Source organism: Agelaius phoeniceus, chromosome 3, assembly GCF_051311805.1.
Source record: "Agelaius phoeniceus isolate bAgePho1 chromosome 3, bAgePho1.hap1, whole genome shotgun sequence".
In the NCBI taxonomy this organism is placed as follows: domain Eukaryota; kingdom Metazoa; phylum Chordata; class Aves; order Passeriformes; family Icteridae; genus Agelaius; species Agelaius phoeniceus.
The window spans coordinates 66,910,465-66,933,007 of NC_135267.1; the positions used below are offsets into that span (position 1 = coordinate 66,910,465).

At 37.9% G+C, this 22,543-nt stretch overlaps 1 long non-coding RNA gene across 1 annotated transcript in view; it reads right to left on the minus strand.

The window, feature by feature from the left end:
- Nucleotides 1-22,543, minus strand: part of LOC143693715 (uncharacterized) — a 56,299-nt gene that overhangs the window by 1,519 nt on the left and 32,237 nt on the right. Inside the window, exons 3-4 of the long non-coding RNA XR_013181653.1 lie at nt 14,746-14,870; nt 9,149-11,180 (exon numbers count right to left, since the gene is read on the minus strand). This is a non-coding gene — a long non-coding RNA (uncharacterized LOC143693715). The remainder of the gene's footprint in view (nt 1-9,148; nt 11,181-14,745; nt 14,871-22,543) is intronic.

Here is a 22,543-nt window from a genome sequence, read left to right on the forward strand (position 1 = left end):
TGGGTTTTTTTGTTTGGGTTTTTTTGTTGTTGTTTTTTTTTGTTTTTTTGTCTAGCCTCTTAATGATGTTAGCCTGGCAACATCACCTAAACTTTACATGCATGGCACAGCAGACCCAGAGTAGTGCAGAGGACCCCAACAGTGCACTCTCTAGCAGTTACAGGCTTGTGATGCTCTCTAGGGCTGCACTTGCTTTCCAATAGGAAGAAATACTTTTACTGTCTGGATGCTATCTCCAATACAAGGCGGTTGATAAAAAAACCACTTCTATTAATGGGAAATAGGATTAGTTTAAATAAAAATTGATTTTAACGGAAAATGTATGATAGAATTTCACAGCTGTTTTTTTTTTACTTTTTAGTGATCAATTTTTCCAATTTAATTTCTATTTCTCTATTTTATAGTCTTTATCCCTAACTCAAACTTTGCTTCTAAGAGTTTATTTTGAATTCATAATATCAAAACTAGATGAGAATAAAGCTCACATTCTAAGTGAAAATGAAGTTACGGAAAATCCTGGAAATTACAAGTCAAATGAGTCAAAGCAGAAGGTATGCCTACCCTTGGAGAAATTTGGTAAAGTCCTAGATAAGTGCCCAAACTTTTGGCCTTATTCAAAAGAAATTACAGACTTTTTAAAACTGACTATCTACAAATTTACAAATCTTGATATTACATGCTCTTCTGAATTGTGAGTGGATTTGAGTCACAAGTCTCAGAACTGTCATAAGGGAGTTTGGGGGACATGTGCTTGACATTCACAGCCTGCTGTTATATTTTCAGGCATTATCACTCCCATTGGATCATGACCCTTCCAGTGTATCAAAATAGATGAACACAGGGGGTGGTTGTGCATCATCCCTACTGCACATGTCCCCGCTGTGGGAAGATATGTGAATATTCTGCTGGTAGCTGGGAGCTGCTATTGGAATGTTGGGAAAAAAGGTCACATGACAAATGGACCCACCTCTGAGAAGCCTGGACATAAGCTCAAGTCTTGGCAGTCTGGTGAAGCCTCTATATATAGCACTGAGCTAACCCACAGGAATTGTGTAACTGCATGCTGTCATAGGAGCAGGGGGGCTAAGGGCAGTGAGAGCTTAGAGAGATGCTTGTCTGGGACATCTGGGATGGACATTTTTAATTGCTGGACTCTAAAGCTAATAGAAGGTGTGTGGTTGCCATCTGATTTCCTGCTTCAGTAACTTGATTTATTGTAATAAAGAGTGCTAGTATTCAAGGAATCAAAAGCTGATAGGGAGAGGAGATGGGGAACTTGTATCTAAGGACCATGAGTTCAACACATCAGAGGATTTGCTTGTGCGTAGAGAATTAACCCTGCGCAAATAAAGCTGTATTGAGCCTTGTAGCAGTGCTGCAAAGCATCAGTCTTGGTCCAAAAGATGTGGCTTCTGACTTCCTGCTCTGTGTTCATCTTCTTGTCGTGCTCACTGAAGTGGGAATTCAAGGCAAAAGGCAGCCTTGCTAATTTTTCTTTCCCTCAATTTTCAGCTCAGACAAAAAAAATCCCTCTATTTCTCTTTTGTTGTGCTAGATGAGCATCTGGCAAGAAAAACCCTGGAGTTTAGCATACGCAGTTAATGCCAAGGAGGACAGGAATACTGTGAGTAGCAGAAAGCCTCTGGTACCTGCTCATTCAGAGAAGCCCAACTGGGGCTGAACTCTGCTGATACAGAGAGTGAAGGGAACCACAAAGGGCTGCTTAACAATACGGAGCCAGTGACAAATGTGCCTTTCAATTAATGTTAGAAACACTTTAAATCAAAATGTTTTCACTCCCCCTTCATTGATTTTGTAATCTTGGTGAAATCACTGGTTCCCCTAATTGGCTGATGAAATAATTAGTTGACTCTGACATTCACTTGGACTTCTTCTAATTAGAAACTCTATTCCACCAGATGTCATGTCAAAACAGGTTTCTGTCTGAGAATTAACAGCAGTCATCTTTTCCTGCATAACTTCTTGAACATTGTCTTTCTCTATTCAGAAAGGATTGTCTAACTTTTTCAACTTTTTTAACAGCAATTAAGTGATGAAGATTTGGGTTTAGTTGAATACAGTACGACAATATTTTATTTTGATTTGTGCCTAAAGTGTTGTAAATCAACACTTCAAATATGTTAATCTTGTCCCAAAACAGACAAACCAGCATTTTAAATTAACATCTAAATAGTTTTCAAAGAACTAAGATTAGTCTGCTTTAAAACTATAATTCCCTTATTAAAAACATCCTTTAAACTTTCTTTAAAATATCGTCCTATTAATGATAATTTAAAAATTGCTTTGTCAATGTAAATGCCAATAGCTTCCTTCAGAAATATTCCTTGTTTAAAAAAAAAACAAACCTTTTGAAGATCATCACCATTAGTGTGTGGAAAATTTGTAATATATCTAGTAATACTTTTTCATGTGAACACAAAATGTAATCCACCAACCCCAATTTACTGATGTAAATGAGCTGCATTCATTTTATTCCTGCATAAATTTATATTCTTCTGCCTGTGATACAAGAGAAAAATGTCACCAAAGAAAAGTTGGTTTTAGGTAGTTCATGTGAATAACGTTGTACATGAATGGAAAGTATAACATCTCTGAAATAATTCTGATGCAAGCAATCTGCTTCCCCTGGAGCCCAGGGGGAGATGCAATGCATTTTACTGTTTTACTGCTCATGGGATGTTGTTTCTCAGAAGGACTCTGAAGGCAATACTGGTAGTTCATGAAGCATGGAGAGTGATAAATTAAATGTATCACTAAAAATATAGGAGTCAAGGCTCTTTAGAGCTTTGCAAAATTCTTATCTGGGTGAAGTTATGCTCCTAAACTAATTTTATCACTCAGTGTAACACTCTTTGCTTTTAATAATGCAGCAGTGAAAGAAAATTACTTCAGGTAGCCTGCCTAATGCACTTGGCTAATGGTCACAACCAAGCAGTAAAAGATGACTATCTCTATATTCCAGCATATTTTGCCAAGATGTGTGGAGTGACTAAGAGTACCTTGAACAGTATGAACAATGCTAAAAAAATATATAGGGATTATATATATATAATTTTCTATATTTTACTACTTGGAGCTGCAAAGAAATAAAAGTGTGATAACATAGGAAGATCCCATCAGGGGGACACAGTCTTCTAAACAGCTACTCTTGTGATACTATTTGTTTTCAAACCCATTTCATGCATGGGAAGATCCTTCATGGAGATTGTTTTTGTCCCCTAAGAAACAGAACCCTATAACTGTGGGGTGGAGATGAAAATCCTGTCCCTTTGATGGCCTTCTGCTCCTGCAACCTGATGCAAGAAGGATAGGGAGAAAGAAATACCAATTGAAATGAAGCTACTGTGGAAAGCCTAAAGCATACTTTATGATACTGTTTTGCATGTTTTTCTATGCTCTGTTCGAGCTCTTTTGCATTCAGCTCCTGCACTTTTGCTAGATCTGTCTTCTATATCCCAGCTTTTTCAGACACTGGTTGTACCTTAACTTTGGGTTTATGACCCACAAGTGGTATGAAATATTGCCTGGTTTATTTGCTTATAGTTTGGCTTTGTCTGTCCATGAAAGAGCCAAATCTCACTGCTGTGGTGGAGGTTTGCTCTGCAGAGTCTTGCAGTATGGCTTTTCTCCTCTCTCTGACGCTCTGGGATGAAGCACTCTGAGCCATGGAACTCTATTCTAGGCAATCTGAACTTGTAGCTGGTCTATTGTTAGCTTTTAGCTCTGGCTATTTTCATGCTTGGTGCCCACAGCTGTTGCCGTGGGGTCTGGGAGGGGGAAGTGGTTGGTTTGTTTGTTGTAGTGTTATTCCAGCCTGTTAGGCCACCCAAGGAATTTTTACAAATATCACTTTTTTTCCCCCAGTCCTCCAGTATGTAACCAAATAAGTTTGCACTGTAAACCTTGCATGTTCTGGGAAAAAGCTCAGATTGTTTTTACATTATTGAAATTTTGCATAGGTGTAGCACTGCTGCCCCTTTCTTAATCTCGAGATACACTTAGCATGTGATTTCTTCTTGTGTGTTTGTGCACTCATCATTATTATCATCATTTATTCATTATAATTTTTTCCCCCTCTGGCTCAATCATGCAGTTGTCTGACATTTAAGATACTTAGATATCCTTAGATTCCTCCAACAATTTGTGTCTTTACTTCAGGTACCTGCAATCATGACATGATTTTTTTTCATCAGAGGGTACAGTGTGTGCATAACTCTCTCTCACTTGAGCAGGTAAGTTAAGCATACTTGATATTTTTTCTTTAATATCTCTGCCTCAAGGGTGACTTTGAAGCAGTTGATCTTCCTTTATTCTTGTCTCTCTTCCCAGTGTTCATTACATGAATATCTTAATTTACTGGACTGAACATTTCTTAAAATTTAGTGTGAGCGCAGGTGTCATCTCCTGGACACAGCTGGATTAAACAAGAACATCTGAAAATGTGACAATTTCAAGCTGTCCAACCTGACCTTCTGGAAGCTGCACAGTACAAGATACAGTTTCTGTACCAATGCTGTCTGCAGCCTGACATATGAAGATGCCTCTGAATGAGGCTTGGATTGGCTTGGATATACTGAGAAAAATGCTGTAATGATTCCAGAATCACCCTCTGTCCCACTCAGCTCTCCTTGCGGTAAGAATAGAAACTAGGAGTAGACATAGAGGGATGGAAGGGAGGAGGGATGGAAGTCATTCCAGCATGTTCAATCCATGTGTGCTAGTTTGCTCTCAGTTTACTTTTGAACATTGCTTATTTGAAATTATTTTTTAAAACTGACCATAAAATTTTCTATATTACTACTATTTACTTGACAAGGATACAGCTGAGTGAACAGTAGTACTACTGATAAATTTCCATAATAAATGTACTATGGACAAAGTCTTATGGGGACAATATCATATTTTGCTTTTAAGGGCTTACTTAGAGATGTATTTGTATAATTATTTATATTTCTAAGTTGGAAAGAATATTAGTGCTAGTAGCACTAATAACATTTGCATTGATTGCATTCTTTTAGAAGTGGATGAGACAAGCATAAGTTAATTAAATCTGACCAGAAAATCAACCATACAGTGGCTGTGTATAAACAACTTTAATGCAATAGTCCCCTCTTTGCACAGAAGTGCTAGCTCTAAAAAATCAGAGCTTGAAGTTATAGAGTTTGAATTGGTAGTGTAAGAGGTCTACAGTGGTCTTTGATGAAAAACCCAGTAGTTATACAGGACTCCCTGGTAGAACAGCAGCAAATAACACCAACACTTTTCAGGGATCTGAAGCATTTTTTTGGTCAGGATTACAGCCTGAGTAATTATGGCATCTATTTCTGAGACAGAACTGAGAATGGTAACTTAGTACACTGGAAGGTACAACCTATTTTTAAGTATATTGGGAGTCCTAAATGAATAGTACCTAAAAATCTTCCGGTTTTAGGGTTCACTTAAATACTTGTAGACCCTCTTAGTGATCTTAAAACCTTCTCCCTTTCAAACTAAAGATTTGTGTTAGTGGATTTACATAGTTAAAAACATGCAAATTACAACCTAATGTCTTTGAATTTGATGTTTCATTCTCTGTGTCTCCAGGTGTCTTCTTCCACAGTAATGTTAAAGTTAATTATTGACCTTCTAAGAGACAGTCGCATTTAACACTGTAATGTAATTACATAGTGTCTGACTGTAGATTAAAAAAATAACTAGAGGAAGATTACATAAACCCCAAAGAATAAGTGATGCAGATGTGACATATAGCTAAATGAGTTTAAATAAAACTTCTCTTTATGATCTGCTGAAGAATAGAATATGATGTGGTGGGTAAAGCAGTAGAATTCCCTTGTCTTTCATATTGGTCTTTAATTGGCCATAATTATTTGCTTCTTTATCTCATTATGTATTGCTCAAATACTTGCAACCTTGCCACAACTCACCTGAAAATCAAGGGTGTTTCAGTCTTGTTGGAGAGAATTGAATAAAAACTCTGTAGCTGCTTTGTAGGTAATTGCATGAGAAGTCACTCAAAGCCTTGCAGCCATGTCTCCAAAGCACTCAGCCTGCTCCATCAGCAAGCTGCTTTATAAACTTGCATGGTTGACTGTATCACCAAACCAATTTTGAAACTCCTGGGAGGTCTTCAGGTAAATCTTCCATCTTATTTTAAGTGTCTCTCAAAGGACACAGCAAATTCAATGCAAAGCAGTCCCGCTGTCGTTGACAGGGGGTTTCTGAAAGCACCTGCCTGTGGAGGCAGGAGCATCCCCTCTTGCCCTTCTAGAGAGCTGAGGCCAGGAGGCTGAATAAGGAACATACGTAGGGAGGAGTAGAGAAGAAAGGATCATTTTGTGGCTGGCTAGTCTCTGGGCTGTCCAGACAAACAAGACCTACAGAGTGTCCAGGATAATTTCCCCAGAAAAATATATTTTGGAAGGGGTGGAATAAAGGAACATTCAAGCCTTAAAATAATTTTTTGCTTTGCTGTGGAAGGATTTCAATTCCCTCTCCATCTTACCAGTGATCCATGGTCTTACTTAAGAGCATAGTGTAGAGAGATGCTATTTGCATTCTCTCCCTGCAGCCTGTAGGTTCAGGAGTAGAGCAATTCCCACAGACATGATAATATCCAACAGAAACAAAAGCATTCAGAGTGAATATGAGATACACGTGTTGGCCCCATGGAACAAGCTTTGATACCAGAAAGCATGCTATTTTTCTCAGAAGGGCTTGCTGGAATTTCCCATAGTGGAAAGATGTTATAATTCAGGTTTTCACAGGGGTAAGTATTTGTAAGCAATTTAAAATTTCAAGCAGGAATAGTAGGATTCATACAGACAGCTAAGCCCAGAATATTTTCTTGCCTGTTAATGTATAAACACAATTATAAGAGTTTGCATTCCAAATGTTTTGACTGCCTTGCCATACCTTGCTGGCTTACTTCCTTGTTGCTCATTAGAAGTAATATTTCACAATGAAAAAGAAAAATATCTGGGAAAGAGGCTCTGGCATGTGTCTTGGTATGCTTTTTAAGTGTTTAACTACTTCTGGGTGAACAAGTGTAGCTTTTCCATTTCCTCACTCTGGATTGGCAAATCTAAGGGCTCCCCTTTTTTTCAGGTATAAAAACACACTGAAATTACTACTGAAATATTTGTTTGACTTACAAAAGATTTTGATAATCTGTGAAGGCAATCTCATTTTTATTTCTTTGGTGGTATTTTAGATGCTAGAAAAATAAATGCGACTTTTGGGGATGAAAGAAAAGAAAAATATTCCTGTTAGAATTCCAAGTTCTCCCATATCTAATTATTTCAAACATTGTTCTGAAATTTTTTATGGTGCAATTTTATGGTATAGTGGTACAATTCCAGTCTGAAAGGAGTTGGTGGCAATTTATGAAAATATGCTATAGAATTATAATGAAAACTTGTTGTTTTGCAGCATTAGTCACATTCTGATTACATGCAAGTGAAAAATATTGGAGTCCTGGTGCTGGGAGTGCAGCAGCAGGACTTTTTTACTAATTTTTCTATCTGAATTTGGAAAAGCTGTCACTATTTCATTATTCTTTTTATTAGTCATTGTTACTTAGATAACATGTTTTTCCCACATGCCCCTCTCATCATCGTTTTGGGAGGAAAGTGAACTAATTATGGTGTCAAAGCTGCAATAATGAGGAATTCTCATTTGCATTGTCCTTATTCTCTCAAAAAGCTTTTTCTTCACTATCTTTAAAATACTTAGTAGATACACAACAGATATCTACATGAGACAAATGGCTTTTTTGGGGGGTAATTAATCATAATTTCCCACATATTCTAATAATTAGCTATTGGATAATGCATTTTTATGTATTTAAATGAGGATTAAAGTCATTACAGTCTGCAAAACAAACAACATAATTGAAATGGACTAATAAAAACACCGCTATAAAATCGCTCGGTTTATATGTGTCTGTAATAAATGATAATGGGCTAAGAGGGAAACAATGCATTGGAAAATCAGATTAGGGTGACTGCCAAAAAATAGTGGTTTAAAATCACCAAGCATTATACAAGAAGTTGGTTTTGCAACTTATCATTCTTTGCATGGAGAAGTTTTTATGAATTAAAATTGAATATTTTTCATCTTATCCCAGTGAGACTTTTCATTCATGTCAAAATAAATGGTTTTTTCCACTTGTTTGTAATTTTGCTCATTTACTTTATTTTCCTTACAAATAGACACCCTTCCACTCCTCCATTCCACATCAGTTTTTATTCTGTGTAGAAGATGAAAAGTCCAAAGGATCTATGGTTATGAAGTTAAACAGATTTTCACTGACACTTTTTTTCTAAATATATTTTTCTAGATAATATAAAATTAAATTAAAAGAAAAACAAACAAAACCAACAGAAAACCCAAGCAAAACCCAGAGATGCCATAAGTAGCACAGAACTGACGGTTGTGTTTTTTATTAGAGCTTTCTTTTTCAGCCTCAATAATCTGCTTTCCTTGACTACTTATATCTGACCCAGAAGTGCATGCACAGATACACCCACAGACACACACACACATACACAGTGATCCAAGAAGGGTTATTTTCTGAAGCTGATTTTTTGACTCTTACTGATTGGATTGGGATGTGGGTTTCTGGGCATTGGGTTGTTTGGTGGTTTGTTGTTTGGGTTTTTAAAATTAATTGTATCTGTATCTCAAACTTGCATAGATTGCTTTATTTATTTTCACTATAAGTACTCTGTTGCTAAAATGCCCAGGGAATTCCTCCCATCTGGACTGGAAATGACATGGAGAATATTTGTTTCACAACATGTCTCTTTTTCTCCTGCCAACTCTGTTCCTTTTTTATTTCTGGGATTAAAGTGAGTCTGTTTCTGTGCAACTACTTAGAGTTATTCTGCTTCTGGAGAAGAGCTAGTTCTTGAGTTTTTGCATCTGAGGTGATCTTCAGAGGGTGCTCCAAGATGACAAAAGTAATTCCATAATTTGGACCTCAGTAGCAGAGATATGACCATCAATCACAGGGCCAAATATGATATCAACTTATAATTTTTTGTGCCAACACTCACATCCCCAGTGAAAAATGGATGAGTAAAATTCCTCTAATATTTCTCACATTTTTAGTATGAGTTGGGCTCACCTATGTCTTGGAGTTTCATTTGCTGTCAGTATTCTACCAAAAAAATTCACTGAGCAGCACATCTGGATAGATTTTAGATGACTGCAGGCCACCTACAAAGAATAAGACCCCACACCAGTTTGATTAGGATCTGAAATAAACCACTGTGTTTTATACACAAAGCTCATATTTAAGTCATTAAATATTCAGAGTGCTGTTGGCCTCAAATTTTCAAAACTTAGGACCCCAAAATACATGCAATCTAAGAGAAGCAAGACACTGAGTTACCAATAAATTATCCTTTTGGCTGGGAGGAGCAGAGAGGCTGTGGCCAGTCTCCTATTTAGGCACTGACACGAAATGTTGCACTACTTAACAGTGTGGCAGCTGTCCCTGTGTGATGATCTGGAGCAGACAGGTCAGGCACTCAGCTTTCCACACAGGAGTGCTGTATGCAGCTGCAGAGCATTGGGTGCCTCTTGGCAGAGACACAGCTGCTGACAAACTGAGCTGCTTACCAGTGAGAAAGGATACCTGGCGAAGTATGGTTGGACTTTTTCCCCTCCTGGCACTTAGGGACCCAAAAGAAGATGAAATTCTGGTACTCTGCACCTAGTCATCATTGAAAATACCTTAATACTTCTAGAGGAGGAAGTAGGAGTCAAGTCTTTCTCAGCCCAGAAGGGGCTGAATGACCAAGTGCTGTCCTTGCTGGGTGTGCTGGCAGAGGGTGGGCACCAGTCTCTTTTCCTGCTGAAGTTTGTGCAATTCTGCATGGTGAGCTTCAGGTATCCTAAACTAAAAGGGAATCATCCCTTGGTCATTGTAATGAACTGAGACATTGAGATATGCAGGCCATTTATACAAAACTGTAAAAACCATAAAAATTATACAATGGTGGTCAGATGTTCAGGTTTTGGGAAATGCTATGGGTCTCTGAGCCCAATGAGAAAAGCATTATTGTACATGCTGAAGTTAGGTCCCATAAAGAAGAAAAAGGTCCTTTCATGTGGGAGGCAACACATCTAGATCTATAAGAATGTCACTTTGTCTCAGAGTGCTACCATAGCATGGATGTTAGCACTACATGTGGATTAAGTGACATTGACATAGTGCTCCAGACAGTGAGGACCTACTTGTCTTTATCCCTGCATCTTCCACAGCCTTCCAGGAATGCCAATGCGTGCGTTTGTCTATAAGAATAAGTCACTGATTCAATTAGAGTGATAAGTGGTGTGTCTGCACTAGGGCAGAGAAAGTACACAGCACCATTTCAAACAAAGTGCCCTTGAAGATTTTCATCACTCATAACCTACAGTTCCACTGACCTGCAGAAGCAGCTGCCTTTCCATATGTCATTATTTGTGCAGGAAGGTCATGCTTTTGTTGGTATGCTTCTCAGGGCTTTCTGCAAACAGCAAAACATTTTGGTAATACAAAAGCTGTTGGAATTTTTTTTCTTTAAGCTATATCACAATGAACAAGAGCACCTTTCTCTGCCTCGGGTTCTTAAGAGAGACAGCCAGACAAGCAATAGTGGCTGGTTGCAGAGTTGGTGTTAGGGGTGAGCAATCAGGGCTTGATGGGCATCCCTAGGACGGTTATGTAGTTGTGCAAGTCACAGTAGCGTTGGACAGAAAAAGGGAAGGCATTTTACTTTAACCCATGGATAGGCTCCAAAAAGCCTGACACCATCTCTCACTGAGAGTGAATATTAGGGAAGTGCTTAACATCTCTTGGCTGTGATTTCCAAATTTATGAGCAAACAGTCACAGGTAGCCCCAAAGAGTAACTCTGTCTTCAAGACACAGAGTTGCAACTGGCTTTTCTGGATTTAACCTTGTTCTACTAGGGGTTTAACATTCCTCAGAAAGTTATGCATCTGATACCCATTGCTCCCATATCTCTTTTACTATCTCACTGGGATAGCACTTCAGGATTAGGAACCTTCTGTTGGAAGTTAGCTGTCAGTGGGGTCATCTCCTCTTGTACAGAAAAGGAGCTTTAAAAATCATCTTGCTCCGAACAGTTCCATGAGATCCATTTTGCACGGCTGTAAGGAACAACAAAAGATGAGTTTCAAAGGATGAGCAGTATGACACTGCTCCCGGGCTGTGTAAGCTCTCAACTAGAGATTAGCAGCAAAATGAAGAAAAAGCTGACATAAATGCAGGAAATGTGCTAGGCAGTACTTGATCATCAGGTATAACAGCAAGAAATTATGCAGTTTCCAGGGCTGAGCCCCACCTTTTATGGTGCTTATGCTAAAAGTCTGAGCTCAAACATAAGCAGATTAATTCAGTAATTGGAAAGGACAGACCTACAACAGCTTCTCATATCCCATCACACTGGCATATAAAAACTAACTATGTACTCAGATCCACCTTGTAAACCTGCTGTGCTCATGAAGGCAATGCAGCTGTGATTTTACCATTAAAACAGATCTTCTATATCAGTCTTGCTCCAGAATTCACAAACCCTGCTGTTCTTGGATTGTTCGTGGTATAAAGGCTTTAGATAAAAGCAGATTGATTTCTTTTTACAGTCCTTCACTTTGTCTGTATTAGCAAAATCAGAAATGGTGAGATAATTCCATTTTGTTAAACCAAAAACTTTATTCTTTTTATGATCTAGCCTCTGAGTACTTACCATCAATGTGAAGAGTTGCTCTCTCTGTAGTTTATTTTTGGTTTTATAGTTGGCTAAGTTCTAGGTCATAGCCCAATTGGCTGGCAACAGCAATCTGTGTAGAACTGCACTCACAAAGACACTTTTGTTGCTTGCTTCAGGGAATACAGAGACATTTTTTTGCTATTAATTTTATGTAACTATCCCCCTTATGTCTACACCTACAGTGTTTATATTCAGCCCACAAATGACATCACTGCAGTATAATCTCCATTCTGAAGACCTGGAGGCTCTGACAGTAAGCATGGCCTGATGTTGAGATTTCCATAGTCCATAAAAATTATCAAATAAATGGGAAATTTCCTCAGCTGCTCAACTGTGCAGTAAACTGAATGATGTAATCATAATCTTTCCTTGACCCAGTTTAAAGAAACAGCCTATAAAGCTATGTTTCATATTCATTTTAGATTCCTACACTGTACACAGAAAGTGTAAATTCAAAATCCTGCCAATTATTTGTTTTGATAAATTCTAGGATGTGGCAGTTTTTCACCAGAGAATTCTCTTGCTGCTCACAATAATAAATCAAACTCTGGGAACCGACAGCCAAAATCAACAGAGGCAACAAATCAGGGTCCCAGGCAATAACAGGCAAGAGAAGAGCATCAGTAACACTGGTAATAGTAAAGCCAACTCAAGCAAACTTATATTTTATATATATAGTAAACTACATTTAGAAACTATTTATAGTTTATTTATATAGTTACATAACTATATGTTAAACTATAATTCTAAAATTTTTCTTTGCATTCACAATCTGTTATTTTCTCATTAGCATTTGTTTTCCCTCCCTTTCCCTATTCCTTATCATCTGTTTCCTATGACAGGTGAGTTTTAGTCAATTCTTTGTAGCATTCTTGTGGGAAGCTTTCTCAGCAACTGTGCTTTAAGCAGGCTCTTAGTGTGATTGAATTTTGACTCTGGTATTAAGGAGCTAATTCTTTGCAACCACCTATTTGGCTTAGCAAAGACCCCCTTTGAGGCTCTCTTTTCATTCTTGACTCTTTCAGGCTGCCACTAATCACCATGAGAACTCAATGGCACTGGATTTCTCCAGCCTAATTGTGTTTAGCTGAGTATGAGGAAGCATCACAAGGTGCTTTGGACAGTGCCAGACTCATTACCTTTAAATGTGTAGTGAATCAACAGACTAAAGCAGTGCAGTAAAGCAATTTGAGAGCAATGGGAGCTATCTACTGTACAAAAAAGCACCTTCTGGCAGCTGGGGATTTAATGTAATGGGGATGAATGGTTGTGTCTTGGAGATCTTAATTCTTATTGGACAAATTTCGCTGTATTTATCTTGGTGTTTTTAACCAAGGGGAAAAGGAGATCTCATAAAAGTTCTAATTCTCATTGATTAGTGCAATGCTGAAAAAAAATCTCGAACTTTCTTCCAGAGTAAGTAACTTTGTTAAGGAAATTACTCTGTTGACCTTTATCTTGTCTCATTTGCAATACATGCACTGCTTTTAAACTTTCACATTTGTGAGGCCAGCTCATTCTGCCCTTTGGGATGAATGCCATGGGATACCTTTTGGCAATGGGAATCCCATGCAGTAGCTGTCTGTCTGGAAAAATAACAAATACTGATACATGTTTTGCATGTCTTTCATCAATGTATAGCATCCAAACCCAGGAGGAGCTAATACCATGTGAAGAATGATTTTTATCTTGTCCTCTATGAAAGCAATTTGTGAAACTATTTTTGTAAACAAATCTAGTACAGGAATATAGCTACAGTAAAGACCACCTCTCTAGACCATCCCTGCTGAGCTGTTCATGCTGTAGTGCCCTAAACAGTCCTTCTCTTTCTCTTGGTATGCTTTTATTATTGTGTTTGATATTCAGTTTAAGTTGATTAATCATTTTTTCTGATTTCCTTCTATTTTTAAAATTATGACCCATGTTTTCACCTCATTTGCTTTCTTTTATGTCTTCTTACATTTCTAACTGTTTCATTCTCTTTTTTTATAGGCCCTCCTAAAGTGGAATGATTTATTTTTCAATTCCTTCTGAACTATATGTTTAATATTTCCTGTATCAAGTTATTTTTAGCCTTTGTTCAAGTCTCAGTAATACTCTTGGTTTGATATTTCTCTTGTTTAAATCATAGGATCAAATATTCATTTGGCAAACCCTTTACATTTACTGTAGAAGTGCTGTTTTGCAGATGTTTCCATTCCACCGCCTACACTTCATTAGAAACAGGAGCTACTGTTGCTGCTACTTCCAAATGACATACTTTAAAGAGAATGGACTAATTTTCTCACAAATAAAAGCAATTATATTGAATACTTGAGAATTTTTTTTGCTTTGTTTTCTGGTATTATTTATCAGCTCTCTGTATAACAATAAATTTTCCTTCTAACCAGGCTGTTTATGATAATGTTCATTTCATAAATATTACTCCAAAGCAAAATATCAGCCCAATCTTTAAAACTTTTTTTTTCAGTGTGGGTTTCTCATTACACTCATTCTTACCATGAAAGAGGAGAAAGCAGAATAAAGCTCTAGAAGTGAAATTTGTGCCCTTTTTCATCAATGGGAGTTTTGCTGTGACCTCTGTAAAGTCAAGTTTTGATGTCAGTGTGTGATGTCAATAAGGCCCACTGTTCAGAGAACACTGAGCATATATTCTCTATTATTTTATATAACTGTCTATGTCTGTGTGTAAGTGGACCAGAAGCACAATAATGAATCTTCACAATTTGGTCCTCTGGATATGAGTAGACAGAAAATCAGACACATGTTGCGTTGTTATTCCCAAAACAACTTTGTCTTTGCTTTTACAAGGTCCAGTTCAGAATTAACGTAGAGAATAATTCTGCATGTGACATTGACCTAAGCCCTACACCAGAGAAGTAAAACTAACATAAAAATTAAATTATGGTGGTTATAACTAGCATTTATGATCTCAATGTTCTTACCTCTGGTGAAGTTTACAAGAGTCACAGAATTGAAATATGCAAATAACAAAGCTCCATGGGGCATGAAATGTTTTTGATTCCTTTGGTCTTTAGCAGCTCTCTATGATCCTTGCATTGCCTTCTTCCTAATGAATGAATTTTTTTGACATTTTAGAATTATATTGCATAATGACATGACAGTAAAAAATAATACAGAATGATGCTGTCCATATATCCCTGTCAGTGAATAATTTGTAACCTACAGACAATTCTGTATCATTAATGCATTAAGCATTAAACAGCCAGACACATACTGTAGTCCACACCTTTCAAATCTGTACAGTGGACTTACAGAATGCTGCATCCCCTAACAAACTACCATATGTTATTATCTTTCCAGTTTCTTTGTATTACGATGTCTTTTCTTTCAAAAGTCATTCATGCTTTTCTAAATGTGAGATATATTTGTTGAATTGTTATTCTTTTGCACACGTTCAGAGCATCCAAAGAGCCTCTCTGACAGCAATAATAAAAACCTAGTAGGACTTCATTTCTACCACTGCATCATCAGCTGTTGAGTGGATTGATTATTTAATACATTTAGCTGTTTCTTAGACTCATGGCAGCAAGATGTAAATGAATGACTTAGTCAATGCATTTGCTTATATCAGCTCAATCACTTCACAGTGACTCAGCATGGGGTGTGACATTGACAGCAAAAGCATTAAGTGGCCAAATTCTATGGCAGCTAATTTGATACTGCTTACAGCATCCTTCTGTAAGAACTATTTATGTGAAGATACAGTGGTTTTCCAGGACAGCATTCATTGCAGTTTAGAGGACACAGGAAGAGGCATCCTAAAAATTTAAAAATAGCAATTTTCAAATATTTAGATTTCCATACACTTGCTTCTCTGCATTTCCTATTTCAAAATTGGATACCATTATGGATTATGCAAGCACACACTTTTGTTTGCACTATGAATTTATGATTTCAATTTACTGTGGAAATAGAGAGTAATTAACTAGAGGCACAATCATATAAACACATAGCTGAAAGGTCTTTTTTTCAAGTAGCCTGTCAGAGCTAAATTTTAGAATATATTTAGGTATCTGAAAAATGACATAGCCATGAAAGAATTTTAAGGCACTTCTGTACTTAAATTACACCATAATGAACAGATAAGAAAGACACTGAAGCATCTTCAAATATCCATGCAAGGTATCTCCCCAATGTCTAGCCACTATCTCTCCCCTGACTGTATTTTGGAGAATTTCTAAATTCCACACACCCAACACAACCTGTGAGACTCTCTCTACCACTAGCTTGGACATTCTGACCAAAGAGGATAGAGAGATTAACTGACCTTGCCATGCATTCCTACCCTGAAACCCTACCTGTGGTTTGGAAGCAGCAGAGAGTCAGCACTCTAGTGTAAAGAACAAAGGTTCAGAATCACTGGGAACATTTCCCAAAGGCAGAAAATATGGCTTTGTTTCCTTCCTATCCTAGCAAGATAAGCATCCACACTGGGGTTCTACAAGTTTGCTTGCCAGACTTTTCCTGACTCTGTTTTGACGTAGTGTCTTACATTTGAGCAGGATGTGTATTCTCTAAGCTTAGGGTTTTTTTGGTGAGGTTTTAGGGGGAATTTTTGCATGTTTTTTCTTGGCTTTTTTTTTTTTCCAAGTAGGCAGCCTTGGATGAAGTCTCTAACAGTGTGATTAAAATTATCTGAGCACAGAAAAACATCCTGCACAGATTTCAGTAAGCAACAGCCTTAGTTCTTTTTGTACTCCTTTGACACGGAATGTTGTATCTCACCCTTTTACATGCTCCTGCCTGCTATTTGTGAGCTTGTTTCAGAGGACAGTGCCTACCATGATGAACTGTGGATAGGGAAAGAAATGTGGATGCAGCTGTTCCTGACCCATTGATGCTCTCTCATTAGTGCCCAACTGGCAATACAAAAGGTCTACAAATGTTGACCCTGTTGAGGAGAGAGATGGGTGGTGAGTGTCCTTGCAAGATGAAAAGCCAGCAATTCTTCAACAGTCATCTGCAGTCACAGTGAATTACAGGAAGGGCAAAGGAGGTATTAATAGCCATCTAACAGGTTTCAACCACAATCCCTGGAGCTCAGTTATCAGAAACCCCTGCAACTTACCATTAATCACTATTTGATGCTTCCTGACCTTCCTGACAAAGATTAATAATCCTGTATGAGCATACAGGATGTGAAGGCTACAGGAATAGGCAGACATTTCAGACCCATCTCTCCACAGCTTTGCAAGCAATCATTAATAGCAGTAATGCATTACCAAATTAGCAGTCAGTAAATGTTTAATCAAGGAGCAAGGTAAGGACCCTTCAGCTTTTTTCTGAAAAAAATTGATGGGCAATGCTTATAAAAGATATAAAAAATTGCCCAAAGCTTTTGAAATTCTTCTTCAGCCTGCTCATGCAAGTGAAAGTGAGGCAAGACCCTGAAAAAGCAGAATCCAGGTAGCAAATACTGCTTCCTTTAGTCAGGAAATTGAAAGAGCTTGTTGTGAATCTAAAAGCCTATTTTATCTTTACTTACTCACCCTGACAGCTGAAATGAACAATGTCCATCTTCTTGGGTTAGTCACTTCCCCCTCCCCACTTTGCAGTGATGTGTTTTAGATTATGCACTCTGATTACAGAGGTCCTGCTATGCTCCACTGAACACCCAATTTCCCAGCTTCATCTATTGACAGTAAGCAGTTTACAACTTATGATTCATCCTCAGTGTTAAACATTGACATATTCTCTTAGCAAGTGTGGCCTGGTCCTCTCTATTTTTCTTTTCAGCCTGGGATATTTTCTTTTACTGTATTCCATCTCTGGCACTGAATGGCATACTGGGTAACAGCTTAGCTTCCTCACCCTTTGGTTGCCCTAGGATGGATATCTGAAGTACCAGAGAACTATTTTAATCTCTGTTTTAAGGAGATAAAATCTGTATCATGCTATCCATCTATATACCAAACCTCTACCCCTAAACTTACAAATCCTTTAGCCAGTTGTGCCCAAGTTTGTTCAGCAACTGTCTCAAAAATAACACCTTTTAACAAATTTCATGCAACAAGAGAGAAATACGACCATGGGATCCCTTTGAGCCTTCACTGCTAGAGGGTACCAGCGAATTTAAAGAAGGGATGAATCTGTAGGAAATCAGTCTTCATTGCTTCAGCTGCCCATGGGATCTCATTTTAAATGTACCAGTGGGCCTTAAAGCAATAAACAATGAAATATTTGCTGAGGCACTATAAGCAACATGGGAGCTTGGCTATAAATATGTTACATTTCCCTGACACTTTCCTGTACTCTGCAAGGTCTAGGCCAGTCTTCTGCAAATGGAATTAAAGGACTTGGAAAGGTCTGAGATACCTGTGACCAGCAGCACCACAAGCACTGCAAAGCTGGAATAACGTAGCTAATAACTCAGGAAGGAGGGGAGGGAGCCTGGATGCCTGCAGCCAGCTCCTGAGAATGGAGCTCAGGGTGCCCCATGAAGAATGGTGACTCAGATGAAAAGTAAGGCTTTCTGAGTCTCTTAAAAAATTGTCCTGGTATTTCTCATACAAAATGACAATAAAAAAAAAACTAAGTAGGAAGGTTTAATTTAATTGAAAATGAGTGTGGAGGAAAGTCATAAAGAAAAGGAGGACAGACCACTGAGAATGGAACATTAGCAAGGCTGTTTCAGAGATGGAAAGCCCTTTGAGAGCTTTGTTCTGGGCAATAATTGTTTTGGATAGTATTTTTTTTTCCCCTTGAACCAAATGGGAAATTAAAGATCACTGTAAAACTGCTGATGTTTGGTCTTCTGAAATAAAGCTTTGGTATGCAGACTTTGGTTTCCTTCCTGTTGAACAAAGAATGGATTAGGGTTTCTTTCCAAACTGGCCTGTCTGGTTGTTCCCAGACTCCTTGGAGGGGAGGGTTTAGAGCTGTGGCTAATCTGAAACTGCAGTTGTAGTTGTAGGAGAAGAAGAAATTACCTCCTAAAAATTAAGCCAGTGAACCAAAGCTGATGTTTGATACAAGATCTCTGCTAGAGATAGTACAGAGACACAAATTCCCTTCTGCTTAAGGCAAGGCTGAACAGGAAAGTGAAGTGTGAGAGCTCTCACAAGTGACTAACAATGAAGTGTACGGGTAAGGTGAAGTGAATACAAGAACATCGAGATTATTCTGACATATTGACTGCCCACATGCAGAACTAAGAAATTCCAGGTTATGGATAATAATTCCTAGGCACTCCCACCTTAAAACTATCAGCACATTGTTTTGTTTTGGGATTTGTTTCTGTTGAGGCTTTTTCATGTGCCAGGCCAAAGACTAACTGTGATATCAGTATTGACTTATTCTTCAGATAATTCCTGCAAATCAAGGTCTGGCACGCTCCTAACACTCCTGTACAAGGAGTGAGTGAAACACTTCCCACCTATAGTATACAGACAAACTGGCAGACTTTAGAAACATAGTAATCAGATCTCATTTTACATGTAAGCTTGTCTGTGGGTAAATGCCACTCTGCACTTGAGCTTGTGGACAGTGGTCACCCATTAGTGCAGCATCCTCCCTGTAATACTTCTTGGTAGTCACAGCTATGACTTCTGTCACTGCCCAGTTTCAGCCATAATTGAAGATATTTTTGTTTCCTTAGACTCACATCACAGAGCAGTTTTAGAGTTTTCTTGTGAAACCACAGCATTAGAATTTCTGGCAAGATCCTGGATACTGTTGTGTCCTTCGTGATTCAAAGAATGTTGATTTTCCACATCTGCCATCTTCTTTTAGGAAAATTATGTTATCAGTCTCCAAAGCTGTCTGTTGAGGGTAGGGAATACAAATGAGCTAAGGTTTCTTAGCACTGATATAGCAACTAGTGTCTTCTGTCATTTTCTTTCCCCTGTTCTTTTCACTCATTCCCAATTGGGTTTTGGTCAAGTGGTACCTGAGGGGTTCAATGAAGGAAGTTGTGAAACAAACCGTTTATTGCAAGGCTTTTCCAAATAGATTAGTACAGCTGAAGGTTTAGACATAATAAGCAAAAGAGAGCTAGAACTCCGTGAAATTAGGGTAGTTTGTAAATTAAAGTCACTGTTTTGTAAATTAAAATCACAGTTTACTTTTCAGGCAAAAGAAGTTGTGGTACACAGCATGAAAATGCCAACACTTTCACTGTTAATGACGGAGGAAGGTTTAAAGCTGCCTGTGCCTTGGTACCCCACTCTGATTTGATACCTTATCTGATACCTTATCTGGATGTCTAATTCATTACTGCTGGTAAAAGCCTGGAGGTTAGTTCATGGAAAAGAATATCAGAAATCTTACTGTGTTTACTGTTAGAGACTTCTTTTCTTACTAGGCATTCAAATGGCTTCACTCTACAGTAGTTTCTCACGGCTATGCATTGATGAATTTCATATCTTTACATTCTGCATCCTGCTTAATATCAACTGCAATAGCAGCCTTTCAATGACAGTACAGCAGCAGTGTTTCAGTAGGGTATGCACTATGAGTTTGTGTCATAAATTCTTGATTTATTTTCTCTATTTCTCAAATTCTGTATGCCCAAGCAATAGCAGCATATATACAGCAAGCAAACTTCAGTACTTATGCCTGGCAGACAGATAGGTTTATCAACCTATTTGGAAAAGAATGTGGGCATTAATTGGCATTAATTTGCATGCTTTGATGTCTGAGCCTCATTCATCTTGTGTGTGTTGTTTGTCTATGAATTTAGGGTGTCTGTGAGAGTCAAGGATAAAATGGCTATTGTCCCTTTGCTCTTTTTGACTAGCATAAATAACTGTTCCCACATATAATGTTTGCTGTATTTTTCAGAGGAAAAGATTATAGATAGCTTTGTTTGCTGTTTTCTTCTGCCTCTACCAATGAGGTTTTCCATAGCCGGCTGGGATGTCAGAAATGAACAAAATAATCAGAGATGAATATTTAAAGTTCTACTTTGACCTGATATGCATAAAGTCCTCTGTTTATAGGGAGCAAAAATATAGCAGAAGTAACTAGTACTGCCATCACACACAGAGATTTGGAAATAGGATTTCAGGTTTGTATTTGAATGAAGCTCAGCAAGGAGACATCCCACGTTTTACAAAGCCTCTGGGAAGGACTAATGAATACAGCCTTCTTGTCAGCACCTTTCTCTGACAAAAGTGGCCTTGTGATCTTTTGCTCCGTGACACTCAGACCAATCCATGTGTTCCTGTGTGCCAAAGTCTCCACACATATTATTAGTGCATGCCACAAGTCAGCTCTCACAAATTTCAGATTTCCAGGGAAGCTTGTCCTAAGGATGTGCACATCTTTTTCTACAGATCTTAGAGCTTTTAAAATTTCATTTGGTTTATTTCTTGTCATAAAAATATGAGGAACTACTTTGACCTGGAAAAGAAAAGTAACCTCAGCAGGTATTGTGGCAAAACATGCATTTAGAGATGTTTGATGAAAAAATCTGCTATTCAGACAAAAAACCTCAGAGATTGAAATGAGAATTGCTAAGTTGGGGTGAAGGAGAAGTTTTTGTACCATAAGGAGACGGGTTTGTTCAGTCAGTAAGGAGCAACAGGTTATGATTTGTAACCAATTCATGTTCTTGGGTATTTATATCAGAAAGATCTGCTTGAAAATGAATCCTAACATCTCCCATAAGAGAACCAGAATCATAGAACTGGAAGTTAATGAAATTATTTTGGTGCTTAGTCCTGAATATATCTGTAGGATTAGTTTGTTTGGTTCTTTGTTTTTACATTGTGATACTCAGCAACAGCTTTACCATAATTAGTTTTGAATTTTTTGTCAAATTGAATACTTCAGTAAAATATTCATTAAAGGAATTTTAAAAAACATCAAGTATGACATTTTTCCACCTTAGTACTCAGTTATCATTATTTCTCTCTTTAGAATCAACTTTCCGAGTATATCTAGGAAGTTGACTCTGTTACAAGCATGAATTTCATTATTTGATATCAATATACATTACTAAATACTGTGGGAAATCAATATGCTCTTGCACCAAAGTACTTCATTTTTTACAGTCCTGTAGTTGATTTCACACTGATTCCAGCTGAAACTTCTTATGGTTACTAGAAACCACCACTGTAATCTGCACTTCCTTTTGTAGTTTTGTCCTTATAGGTGAATTCTAGTTCATTGGGAAGCTTTAAAAGAGGTTAAAATATTATTATAGCTTACAGTATAAAATTTGCAATTACTAAAATAACCTCACTGATAAATAAATCAAATCAGGAGGAAGATTTGAATTTCTAGTTTATATCCTGAATAAAGCACTATAAAAACAAGAATATTTTCTTATTAGCATGATTCAATACTCTGGAGAGACATGGCAATTGCATTTGAATTAACTAATTTGCAAGACATTAAAAGAAACTAGATCTGCACAAAAGTGCAGAAGATAACAGAGCCTTTACTGCACCAGAGCAGCTCTGTGAGGTGTTTGTAGGGAACTGAGATCCAGCACCTGGACAAAAGGAACCCCAGCTCTGGGGGCTGAGACCATTTCCCCCACATTCTGAGCAATTACAGCTGATTGTAATGCTGCCCCCCCTTCTCAGGGAGTGCAGGACACAGTAGCACTTTGGCTGCTCCAGATTTTCTGTGGTTTCCCCTTAGTCCCTGTGCATGAAGCATCTTTACTTTGCCTGGCTTTAAACACACCAGACAAGAAAGTCAACGAGCTGCAACAAAAAGTGTTGGCAACTAAACCAGGAAGAGGAGCTGGAACCCACATTCACCCAGCTC